At 41.4% G+C, this 12,782-nt stretch overlaps 1 protein-coding gene and 1 pseudogene across 7 annotated transcripts in view; one reads left to right on the forward strand and one right to left on the reverse strand.

Annotated features, from left to right (window-relative positions):
• The window catches only part of ARVCF (ARVCF delta catenin family member), a 576,304-nt gene that overhangs the window by 322,477 nt on the left and 241,045 nt on the right, over positions 1-12,782 (reverse strand). For all 7 annotated transcript variants that reach the window (XM_083149627.1, XM_083149617.1, XM_083149662.1 and 4 more), the window contains one exon: positions 12,367-12,443. The gene's annotated coding sequence lies outside the window, so the exon portion shown is untranslated. The remainder of the gene's footprint in view (positions 1-12,366; positions 12,444-12,782) is intronic.
• Positions 1-12,782, forward strand: part of LOC146007530 (proteasome subunit alpha type-3-like) — a 51,012-nt pseudogene that overhangs the window by 10,979 nt on the left and 27,251 nt on the right.

Genomic DNA, 12,782 nt, shown 5'->3' on the forward strand with positions numbered 1-12,782 from the left:
AAGGGGCAGACTATATGGGCTAAATTCTTATCTGCCATCAAATTTTATGTTTCTATGATATCCCATCCAAGCCTTAGGATAAACCTGCTCTTTGGAACAAGTGGAGAGTCTGGAATACGTAATGCCCACTATTCACTATAACTTTCTTTCTGCAGAAAGCTGAAATTTCAGGGCAGCATGGTGACCACCCCTTCACTATAGGGATTGATTCTATAGGGCATTTGGTCAACTTGGAGGACAAAAGGCCTCCTGGATTTAGAAGTTTTGGCTATATTTTAAATCCTCCAGGCTTTCTCTGTGCATTCCTACAATCACAAGAATATATCTCTGTTATTGGCTAATTTGGAGCCCAAGATTGGGATAATATTTTGGATAAGCTAATGAAACACTGTCCCTCTTGTAAAAAAAGCCATCACTTATCCTTATGCACCCTTGGAAATTCCCTTTGATCGTACTGGTTTACAGTCAGGGATGGGACAATGATTTTAAATGTTTCTGCGTTTTTAACCAAAGATCTCAGAGCTTCCTTAATGTCTAATTTAAATTCCTATCTTCTAGAATGTATCAAGAATTGTTCTACAGTAAAGGCCCATACACACTTGAAGATTTTCATTTCAAAATACTTTGCCAAAATCTTTGAGAGATATATCTTTCACCAAAGTAGTGCGTACACACTGAGCTATTTTCCCCAAAGAGCAAGAGATTTTCAGGAGGCGAAAGACTTTGCTGAAAATCTTTCATTATAAATGGGCTGGGTTTGAATTCCAAGGGTTCCATATATACCTTACATTGGTGGCAATGGGCATATAAATATATGAACATTGGTGGGTAGTGTTGACGGTAATGGATACATTGCTGGCCTGCGCAATAATGTGGGCACAGACCAGCAATGTATATGTTACCGCCAACACTGCCCACCAATGTTTATATATTTATATGCCCACTCCCACCAATGGATATTTATTTAAATGCAAACTGCCCACCTATATATTTATTTAAATGGCATGTGTATGTGTATACTAGACAGGGGGGCTCAATTCCCCCCCCGCACCTCCGGAGCGACTCGCCGTCCGTCACCACATCACCCACCACCCTCGTTGAGCGATGCGACAGCTCTCACCGCATCATCCCCCGACCTCCCCCCCCACCCCGTGGAGCCATGCAGCGCCGGCCGCATCACCCGCCAGCCCCTTCCCCCGTGGAGCGAGTAAGCGCCAGAGCGCCCCCCCCCCCCGCTTGGGGCGCTCCGGTGGACCATACCTGGCCATCCCCCATTTAATTATAAAAAAAATATATATATATATATTATAATATACTTGTGAATATATATTAATATATTTATTATGCGATATATATATAATATATATATTACAATATATGTATATATATTACAATATATATTATAATATATATATATATAATATATTAATATATATATATATATATATATATATACATCTGCAGAAAAGGCCGTCACTCTGCCGACTTACTGGGTCCACTTCTCGCCTGGGTGCCAGCTCCTGGGTTAGGATAACCCTGTATGTAGAATTGTAGTGATTGAAGCGTCACTCCAGGTCTTTGTGCAATGGATTTTTATTAGTGGTGACACCACTAATAAAAATCCATTGCACAAAGACCTGGAGTGACGCTTCAATCACTACAATTCTATATATATATATATATATATATATATATATATTCCAACACAAAATCTCTAAAATTGTGCTATTATATTCGAACTCTATATCGGTCGCTGTTGACATTCAATCCCCTACTAGCTGGGACTGCAAACACCTTCAATACACTACACAATAGTGTCTTCAGCGCCCTTTTCTTGTAATGTCCATATAATTTATACAATAAAACAATAATAAAATCAGTAATAGAATCAAAGAATTCTTTCAAGGTAGTTCTTTTGAAGAAAATTTCTTTTTATTTTGAAAACCGTGATCAGTACCCAACGCGTTTCGCCTCCAAAAGAAGCTTCATCAGGGGTTTGTGATCTTTTATTTGGAATACAACATTTTATGTCTTTAAAAGTTAGGTCAAATTTGATTGTGGACAAATATCCATGAAGGTCCGATAAATTATGGACCAAAAGATAGAACCTTATTCACAGAACATATAATATAAAATGAGTAATTTTCTTTAGAAGAACCTCTATAGGATTGCGGTGGAATTTCTCCTAGGATTTAATTGGAAGCACATTCAGTGGTAAATGCAACCATACTAGATCCATAGGTTAATTATATCCGCAGATTAGTTTTCATAAACCGTGGACTTCTGGGGTTAATCACCATAAATTTTTGGAATAGATCCCTCAGGTGTGGGGATATGTGCTCTCCTCCACTTGCTGCTTGGATCCCTAGGAGAGCACATATCCCCAACGTTGTTGTTTTTCCTGCACCTTGAAAATGGGGTACATCCCCGAAACGTCGGTTATCTTTTTCACGAGTGATGAATTGATAAATCAACTATTTTTTCACTAAGCCTACGAGTGCCGCCATTGTTTTTCCTATAGCTATAAATATATATATATATATATATATATATATTGTAAGAGAGGAAAAAGCACATCATGAGAGAGGGCATGGTTATGATAGCTTTCATTATAAAGGATTAGATGGCGATCCTCTGATTGCTTTATAAATGAACTGGCTATATAAATTTTAGTATGGCGCAGGAGACAAGTGTCAAATACAGTATTTCTTTTATAAAATGTATCAGTATTCTGCACAGTTACATTTTACTATGTTATTATTATCATTATTAATTATATGAGATGTTTTACAATGTAACATACATATAGATAGTGGCAGGTGCTCTAATACTTTAGTAATACCATTCAGGTGCATGGAAGGGAAGGGTAATACTGAGTAAGTAACAATCCATGGTTTCTCCCAGCTCACTGAATGGTATTAGTAACCAGTACATGATAATAGAACACTACATGATAATAGAGAACACTACATTATAATAGAATTCAGAGATATTAGAGATATTGGTTACATATATTTGCTCAAATTATGTGTATGGAAGCCATCGTCAAGGCTTCTCTGTATATTGGGGGTCCCTAGTGCTATATCTAAATGCAAAAAAACAGCATAAGCTAGAAAGCCCAGAGTAGCACACTATTCATAAATGCCCATGTGCCAAACATCGTGCTCCCCCCGTTGCGAATGAACTAGAATAACCTCCTAAGTGTATTGTCCTCATGCACTACAGAGTGCATGAGTACTTAGTGGAATGTGTTCCTTTTGTATGATATATATACTACTCCAATACTGATGTGTGAGCCCCCACATATACATACACACACAACACACTCTGCATTCATAAATACAATATTCTATCACTCACACACATCATAAACACATAGAAATACACAAAGACAGAACATACATAGATGCACACACTACAAACATACACACAATAAACAACAAACACATACACACAGGCCCTTACTCAGATCAGATCTGATCGCAGTATAAATTTGTTCTCAAAATGGGCAAAACCATGTGCACTGCAGGTGGGGCAGATGAAACATGCATAGAGAGAGTTAGATTTCTGTGAATTATTTTGTTTCTGTGCAGGGTAAATACTGGCTGCACTATTTTTACACTGCAATTTAGATTTCAGTTTCAACACACCCCATCCAAATTTAACTCTGCACATGTTATATCTGCCCCATCTGCAGTGCCCATGGTTTTGCCCATTTTGAGAACAAATTTGTACTGCAATCAGGCCCACAAAAAAACAGGCACAAGGCCCACAAAAAACACACTGCATAGATACATACAAAACACACACAGCATACATTCATATATACACAGAGACAGACACACACATATACACACACACACACACACACACACACAGCATACATCCAAACACATACACACAGAATATATATAGAAACACACTTACTGTGTGTGATGTGGCCACAAGGAGACTGGGACGCCCGGGTGTCCCCAGAGTCACTGCTGGTGGGGTTGGCCTCACGGAGCGGTAATGGCAAGCTACTTCTGCATGAGGCCGGCAGCTCTGGGTGAGGGGTGTCGGTTCCTGGCCAGAGGGTGGAGACATCCAGCTTCTCTACTCCTAGGAGAGGAGGGAGCTGCACAGGAGTATGAGAGGGTACACAGGCCAAGGCAGAGGGGGGGGGGGGGAGGGGGGTTGAAGCACATGCCAAAAATTGGTTGGTGGGCGAATGGGTTGTCCGGGCCCTTCACTCTCTGTCAGAGTGGCCGGGTCCCGGACAGATGTTCCCACAGCACCCCCTGATAGCGGCCCTGGGGACAACCAGTGCTAATGGCTGCTAAACATAATTTCGGTGGACAAGCCTAAGCACGTGAACACTACCATATACCTGACCCTAAGAGTGACAGGTAGGCAAAAATTACTTAATTTTATGTTATAAAATATATCAATCAAAAACTTTTATACTAGGGATGCTGGGGAAAAAAAATGTTGATACTGTAGGGCGCCATGAGTTTGTAAGCCACTGGTATAGAACCTAATTTCCTTTTTAAGTGTCCTAACTTTGTAGTCTCATCTGGCGGTAAGAGTGATAAAAAAAAAACCCCATCTTAAATGTATTTCATATTATAGACCATAAAAATCTAAATTAGTGTTACCACGTATCAGAATGCATTTACATACACATTCATTCTCCTATAATATGTTTGATACTATCAGAATCAAATCATTTTCAATAGCTTTTGATATTGCATCTGACATGCTTTAAAACAATACAATGAGCATGTGGCCTTAGCTAGTGAAGCACACCATTCTGATTAGTTAAATGTAATGGAGTGAACTAAGCATTGTGGGTTAAAACTGCATCAGCAGAAAAACCAAGCACGCTGCACTTTAATTGTTGTCGTTTTCTACAGGACGGGTACATTTCATACTGCAGCACTATACATGGATACGAAGGGGGTAACACATGAATATTACTAATAGCAGCAAATTGTCTACAAAGAAAACAGAACGTCTTTCTCTAATGAATATAGAATAGATGGGGTAAGAGAACAGGCTGAAAAGTGAAGTAATGCTTCTAGTCATTCGGTACAATAAATTTATATAGCAAGAGAGGGTGCATGATGCTAAACGGTCTATTGCGCAGCTGGAGGACAATTCCTTGTAGTATATTATTAAAGTTCTTTCTTTACCTGTATGATTTAACCTAGATATTTTTATTCACAAACTAAGCTAATGGATTTCTGAGGGAATAAAGTCAGAAGAGTTACTGTGATAATGAGACACCTCTAACACTTGAATATAAGCAGCATCTCTCTAATTAATGAGATAAAGCATTTCACATAATAAAAACTCTTCATACATTTAACAAGGTTTAATTCCAAAGAAGGATTGTATAGTGTTCTATTTTAAAGCAGTGATTTTGACTTGAATGTATTTGGACACACATGTGAGGTTGCCTTCAAGACTACTACAGAACTGCAGACATGAGCCATTTCCACAGTGTAAAGATTTCTGCTTTTCTTTTCCCAATCTACTTTGCAATGACTTTAAAGCAGCTGATACAAGTAATGAAGCCTCATAACAATAGTTTTAAAACTATAAATCAAGACAATCAAGGATACAATCGATTGAATACCTTTGACCTAGGTCAGTGCTTCCCAACCTGGGGTATGTGTGCCCCTGTGGGTATGCTGCAGTTGGAGATACTTGAAAATAATATTGGTAATGGCGGAAGAAGAGGAAGAAGTCTCCCAATGGTGGAAGAAGTCTTCCGTTGCTTAAGATTAATCAAATCGTGTCACTTTAAGTTTCTTCTGCAGCATCAGCGTTTAGTAAGTCCAGCATTCCACGCAGTTTAAGGTGCTCAGTAATGGCGATCATTGTGGTGAAACATTGTTGGTTTCCAGTCAATGGTTTACCATCATCTTTTAAAACCAATTATGGCACCATTGTTGATAGTCATACAGTAGACTTGGTTTGTGGCTTGTATAGAGAAAATCACTTACCATCAGCAAGACAAGGAGCACTCATTCTAGGGGTAAAAGGTAATTGTCTGCAAGCAGGCGGTGTGGATTTTTAAAGCATCAATCATTTACACTGCAACACCAATCTGGATTTGCCACATAAATAATTGCCGCTTTAAAAATCCAGGTAAAGTCGCACAGAATCCTGCACCTCCTGCCTGGGCTCTATGGCTCTTAAGTCAACCCCTGCAATTAACCTCCAGTTCACAATTTTCGTGCCCTCCACGTCTCATCCTTTTTGTTCATACTTTATTCAGCTCCTTGTGGCTCGATTACAGAAGCTTGGTGTCACGGTTTTAGACTCGGGATGGTGAATACCAGACCGGGAATTGGCTTGACCTGCCTGACTCAGGGGTGCGGAGTCACCATACCGGTGGATTTCGCCAGTGACCTCCAAGCGGGATTTGGGCTTCGCTGCACACGGTACGCCGGTCGCGGTCCCCTGGTCAGGTTTCCTACATGGTGCTGGTAGACACTGGGAGTACGGGAGGATACGCTCTGGAATACTCATGGTCAGACTATCCGGGTCATACACTGGGAGTTCTCAGGAAGCAGTACTAAGGGAACAGGCAGGAGAATGGTCACAGAACAAGCCAAAGTCATACACAGGATATCATGGATGCAGTACACAGGGAGTAGGCACGAGAAGGGTCGAGGTGAAGCCGGGTCATTAACAGGAAAACACTGGCAGCAGTACAGAAGGATTAAGCAGGAGAGTTGTCACGGGAAAGCCAAGGTCAATCACTGGAAGTCTGGGGAATGAAGCACAAGGAACGCTGGAGCAGGTTGTGAGCCTATACTCTGGCATGGAGCACCTGCCAGGAAGTGCCTTTAATAAGGCGCTAATGAGCTCATCTGTCAGACACTGGGCTATTACCTTACAGGTTTGCTAATCAAGGAGACTGTGCAAGGTCTCACCCAGGTGCTGTAATCAGCCTGCAGTGTTCAAACTAACAATTAGCTGTTTAGCAGCATGGAGCAAAGGAATACAGAGTAGAACCACTAGGAATTCACAAGGCAGGTAAATGCAGTGGTGTAGCTAGGAGCCACGATGCCCGGAGCAAGGGCATGTTTCGCAAAAACCCCCACCCCGATTTTTAGTAGGTGGGGCTCTTGCGTGGCAAAAAGGGGACACAACCTAACATTATAAGACACACCTTAATGCACATTAAACATAAAGCCACATGCCGTAATGCACATAAGGCCACACATGATACCCATTATATATGTACACACACCCACACCAATTTGTTTGCAGGAGGTGAATAGTAACAGATAATACTGAATAAGCTACCAATTTAATTATCTTATAAAAAAAAAGATCTTAACCCTGTCAGTGAAAAAGGCAGCACATATTGTGCACGGAGGAGTCCCTCTTCCTGACACTGCTGCTTAGATGAACACAGGGGAGGTAGGGGGAGGGAGGGAACTGCAGAGCTGTCTCCCTCCCGAACAGCCTTATTGTCTCAACTGCATTCACTCTGCATGCAGGCATCCCACCAGTGCGGTTCCCGCTCTCCACTGTCTCACAAGTTAATCTGTGTGAGACTTCCTGCCAGGGCAAAGTATGGCCTCATGGGATTTTTAGTCTAATCGTTAACTGCTCAAAGTCTGAGCAGTAACATATACCTCCACTCCTACTAGCACTGTAACTAAGCGCTGCAGCTAGGTGGGGGAGCGGGCGAGCAGGGCGGGGGAGCCGGCGGCACGCAGCTCCGGCGTCCTTTGATCTCTCGGCACCGGTAACGCGTGCTCCGCCCTCAATATACACCCCTGGGTAAACACTGAAAATACTTGAATGTTGTGACACTTGAATATCACCTCTTGAACATTAGAAAATGACTCCACATTTGTTGCACCTTAACTGACCATTTACAACTGTATAAATGCAGCTTTACAAATGTACAGGTAAATGAGCCCACAAATATGTGAACTTTCCCTGCCTCTTCCTAAACTTTTGTACTAAGCTGGTTCCCAGCATGACCTGTACAAGGACTTATTCATTACATTTATTTTTCTTGGATGCACTACTAATTCTCACAATTCATATATAATTTCAGTCTATCGATAGGTTTAGCTAGGTACCACGAAGCAAGACAGACTATGGGCTACTTCCTGCAAGTTACCTGTAGACCATCAGCAGACCATCAGCAGACCACACATGTGCAGTAGTGCACACCGCTGCCAAAGGAGAAGTAAAGTGATCGAAATAGCACTTCTGGCCCATCGCACTCACAGGTTACTTTTGAAGTCTTTGCCCTTGAGGGTAATTTTTAATACTTCCCAGTGATCAATAATTTTTTTATTGTTGTGAATAGCAAGGATAAGTAAATATAATTACTGGGTGTAGAGCGCAATAATTAAAAAATATGCCCTAAATAAGCAAAAAGCAGAAAATGACTGTAAACTGTATCATCAGCAAAATGCATGATATCTAGCATATACTGTATGTACCAGTATCAAATTGTTTGAAAAAAAATAGCAGTAGGCACAATGCCACCTGACCTGCTTATTGCTGAGCAAAAATGAATGAGCATCTGCAAAATTGCAGATGCACAAAATCTGTGCTATAAATGCAACAGCACGCACAGTTATGTCACCTATCACTATGGGCTGTGGATTTTGTTGTTCATGCATTCATGTCAGAGTGTACTTTATATTAGGGTAGTACGACCCTAGAAACCAAATGACTCTGTAAACAACTCACTGCCACCAGTGAGAGAGATCCAGGTCTCAGCAGCATGCCCAAAGAAAATTAAACAGGTGCCTGAAAATGTAATTTATACATATTATAGAGAAAAAAAGGTTTTATCGTTGAATCATTGGTGGTTCAGTGGCTGAATTATCAAAGTAATAAATAATACATGCGTAACAGTATTTTACAATCTGGGGCTGCAATGTGGATATGGATATTCTCTTCCTCTGACCAGCAGCCTCATACTATATACTTGCCTACTTTTGAAAACGAGTTTCAGGGAGATTATAATTGGTAATAGAATATTGCACAGTGCTCCACTTAAAGGGCGTGTCTAGTTCCATATATTGTGAAAAGAGATTGTGAAAGTGGCAACTAGGAGCGTGGGTGTGTACTGCTACATCTGAGAGGAATCTTTTAAAATGACTTAGATCAAAATGTAGATGAGCCCCAAAGCAGTTAGTAAGAGCTACTATACTTGGTAAAGTGCTGGGAAATGGTGCTGATGATTCAATGTAAATGTATCTATCTCTCATTGCTTTTTTCCCCAAAAAAAATGTAACAGTGTAATGTGGGCTAGGTGACATGAGGGAGATTGCTAGACTAATAAGGGAGAGAGGAAGATTGCTGTTATTTCAGGGAGTCTCCTGCAGAATGCAGGAGGGTAGTCAACTATGTCATACTGGTGAAGTCCAAGTGTGGGCTCATAGAATATTGACATAGTGATGCCTCTCCAGTTTAACTGGTGCGCACATTCCTGCGATGGCGTTAACAATGTTTTGCCACATGTCAAATGGACTTAGGCCACAGTTACCATAGAGGTCTGTGGTAATGGCAGTAAGTGACACAAAATTGGTTATGACATGAGAAATCTCTGATTTCTCCAGGGTAAACATTTGCTAAATTGAGAGAAGGTATTATTTTAGTCTCTTTATTGGAAATGTATAACAAAATACTACTACTACTAATAATAAACAGGGGTGTCCCTAATACTGGTGACACATTGTGTGGTGGATGCAATGGGCCTAATTCAGACCTAATCACAGGACAAAATGGGCAAAACCATGTGCACTGCAGGTAGGGCAAATGTAACATGTGCAGAGAGAGAAAGGCCCATACATACTGGGTGAATTTGAGCTGAAAGTCACTCAAAGCAGCAGGTTTGAGTGGCTTTCAGCTCAAAGCCGTCCAGTGTGTATGGCCCGGCGATGAATGGTGAGCGCTGCTGCGTGCTCGCGCAACATCGCCGGGAAAGCCGCTCATCTGCTGGTTATACCAGCAGATGAGCGGCTTTCAGGGCGGCTTTGCATAGTGCTCTGCTATGCAACGCCGTCCTCCCCCCTCCGTCGGCGCCAGGCAAGGGGAAAGCTGCTCAGTGTGTATGCACTGAGAGGCTTTCCCCCCCGCGATGAATGCGATCATCGCTGTCCATACACAATGGGCATAGCCGCCCAGTGTGTATGGACCTTCAGATTTGGGTGAGTTATTTCTTTTCTGTGCAGGGTAAATACGGACTGCTTTATTTTTACACATAATTTAGATTTAGTAATATTACTCTGTGCACATATTACACCTGCCCCACCTGCAGTGCACATGGTTTTGCCCATATAGAGAACAAATTTGTCTTGTGATCAAGTCTGAAATAGGCCACAAGCTGAAGACTTGTGTTGGTAAAATGGAAATGTGGATTAGTGGTTAAGGGGCATGGCCTCACTTGCAGCCCAAACCCCGTTTTGTCACTTTGGAGGTTCCAGGGAAGCAGACTGCCAATGAGGACCAGTTTGAGTGCAGTTCCAGCTCCGACACAGTAACAACCCCAATTGTGATGCCACTGATACCAACACTAAATGGAAACAAAAATAAAAATATACAAGGATATTCAGTTCAACACTGACCAAAATTAAGCCCAAACGTACAGTTTGTGGATAGACAGGTCTATTAATAATTTTATTGAGGACTGGTCATGATCATACTGTATATGAAAACGTTATTAACTACAGAATGCCAATGTCTAGTAATGTAGAGGTGTGTACATACGCATCAATTTACTTTCGATTCAATTTGCTTTCAATTGCTTTTCATTCGATTTCACATTCGATCTGCACTTTGCATTCAATGTCAAAATTGATATCAAATTCCATTTGCAATCAAGGCGCAGTATGCACATTCAATTTACTGGATTGAATTCAATATTTGGTACTTGTGTATTATAGCGGCGCCCCCGATGTACATCGTACGATGAACGTATCGCATCGCATGCCATGTACCCGATGGCATGCGATGAGATGCAACGCGATTTTGACCCCTATACGATTAAAAATCGTATAAGCACCCTAAAGGGTGCTTTTGAGCACCCTAATTGGTGCTTACAATGTTAAATGCACCCCCACGCCACCCCCCCCACTATAAACGTGAACCCGAAGCGTGGCGAGCGTAGCGAGCCCGCGAGGGGTGGCGGTACGCGTCCTACGACCTTTTCATCCCCCCACTATCCACGTCGGCGTGGAGTTGAGAATAGATTAGTGTGGCGAGCGCAGCGAGCCACCGAGCCCGAAGCGTGGCGAGCGTAGCGAGCCCCGCGAGGGGACGCGGATACCTTCACAGGTAAACGCGTCCCTTCGCTGGCTTCACAGGTATCCGCGTCCGCTCGCCACGCTTCGGGCTCGGTGGCTCGCTGCGCTCGCCACACTAGTCTATTCTCAACTCCACGCCGACGTGGATAGTGGGGGTATGAAAAGGTCGTAGGACGCGTACCGCCGCTCCTCGCGGGCTCGCTGCGCTCGCCACGCTTCGGGTTCACGTTTATAGTGGGGGGGTGGCGTGGGGGTGCATTTAAGATTGTAAGCACCCATTAGGGTGCTTAACATTGTATAAGCACCCATTAGGGTGCTTATACAATGTTTAATCGCATCGCATCGTATGGCATTGTATGCCATGTACAATGGCATACAATTTGAAAAATGTATGCCATCGTACACTAACCAACGAAATCGCGTCGCATCACATACCATCGCATGCGTTATGGTATGCGATGCGATGGGCGCCGCCAAAATACACAAGTACCCAATATTTCCTTGCCTGCACAGACTATTTTTCTTTTTCGATATAGAGAAACCAGGAGCGTGCATCGAATCAAATGCAGCTAGAAAGCATTTGAAAAGTCATTCGATTTTGCTTCTATAAGCAAAATTGAATCGAAAACCTTTCAAAATCGAAGCGTGTGTACACCCCTTAAGGAAAATTTACCAGACATTTAAAATATTACCTCTTTCGATTACACTGTGTACATTGTCAGAAAAAGCCTAATAGTATATGAGATAAACTAATTCCATCAGCCAGTGAGCGAGAGAGTGAAAAGCCTACAGCAAGAAAATGGATCTACATTGTTTGCTGAGGTACTTCTGCTACAAGCTTTAAACTTACCGTCTAATAACTTTGAGTATATTATAAAAGAACATAAAGATCAACAATACAGCTCATGTTTTTTTGTTTAGTTTTTTACGAAGGAAGCCTTTGAAGAAATAGGTACACCATGACCTGCACTTCCATCACATTTGTCATAGAAATAAATGGAAATGCAGAGTGCACTCAGAACAAAATTACGCAGAAAACAATCTCTATGTACAGGAGCATGAAGACATTCTCTAATATAACAGCACATACCTTTTTCTTTTTAGATATTTTCTTTTTTATCTTTGTCTTATTTAACCTTCCATTTCTTGGTTATACTGTAGATGTATCTGCAAGACAAGAAAACAAAAGATTTGTTATGTGACACAGTGGAAACATACGGACGTTATAAACCAATTTGTATGCAAATAGAATCAACTTGCTATTTGCCAAAAAATCAGTAAAATGTGAAATAAGTAGACGGTTTAGGGCTTATTCTCCTATAAAATGAACATAAAATAAAAAAATAAATTAAGACAGATAAAACATGCTCTTCAGCTTATTTTTATTTTATGGTCCTGGTAATTACATTGGAAAATGAACAAAAAATGAACATTACAACTTGGTAATAATGTAAAACAAGCAAAATGCAAGGAAATAGTTTCGCAAACATCATTTCACTAGAATGC

Source organism: Crinia signifera, chromosome 1 (assembly GCF_055691185.1).
Source record: "Crinia signifera chromosome 1, ASM5569118v1, whole genome shotgun sequence".
In the NCBI taxonomy this organism is placed as follows: Eukaryota; Metazoa; Chordata; class Amphibia; order Anura; family Myobatrachidae; genus Crinia; species Crinia signifera.